Source organism: Belonocnema kinseyi, chromosome 9 (assembly GCF_010883055.1).
Source record: "Belonocnema kinseyi isolate 2016_QV_RU_SX_M_011 chromosome 9, B_treatae_v1, whole genome shotgun sequence".
Taxonomy (NCBI): domain Eukaryota; kingdom Metazoa; phylum Arthropoda; class Insecta; order Hymenoptera; family Cynipidae; genus Belonocnema; species Belonocnema kinseyi.
Window position 1 is genome coordinate 38,439,600 of NC_046665.1, and position 809 is coordinate 38,440,408.

Genomic DNA, 809 nt, shown 5'->3' on the forward strand with positions numbered 1-809 from the left:
TTCCTAATTCCTGAACACGATGTCTCCATCCGAGTGGACGTAGTGAGGACCGAACAAATGTAAATCATTTCATTCTCCATACAAAAATTTTATAAATGAACTTAGTCACGTGATCTCGACTTTATCGACGTTCAAAAATTTTTTTTTTTCGCTAGACATAGCTAAAAATGCTTCAAAAATAATGATAGGTTACGTGTATGCAGATACTTACTTGTTGATTTGCGACGAATTTGCAAATTTTATTGCTTACATTAATTTTTTTTAAGGTTTAGACGATTTAGTCCAAAATTAGTGTCAGTGCTCAACATACGTGAACCAAAAAATCCGAAATGCATCAAACCAAAAATTATCTGCAAAGTTCTATAACTCGAATGGTAATATCCTATTTTGTCGATTTATAAATAAACTTTCTTTAAAACTATAAGCATACTGATGTATAAAAACGTTCTCTAGTGCTTTTTATTCAATCTGTTAAATTTTAAACACGATATCTCAATCCGTGTGGACACAGTGAATACCAAAAAAATGCTCATATCCGGGGACTAGTTTGGTCACGTGGTCACGAAAAGTATGCCCTTAAGCACATAAAATTTCCTGCATAATTTGAGATGTATTCACAGAAGAAATATTTAACATTGATGTTCATGCGTCATATTACATGTGAGATTGTAATGTCGTCCTTCATTCCCTAATCTCTCTGTTTCATTTTTATTTTATATTCTAATTCACCTTATTTTTAAACATAAATTAAGGAAAAACAGATTCTAAAATATGGAAAAGTAAAAGAAAAATCGTTACGAGGATATAAG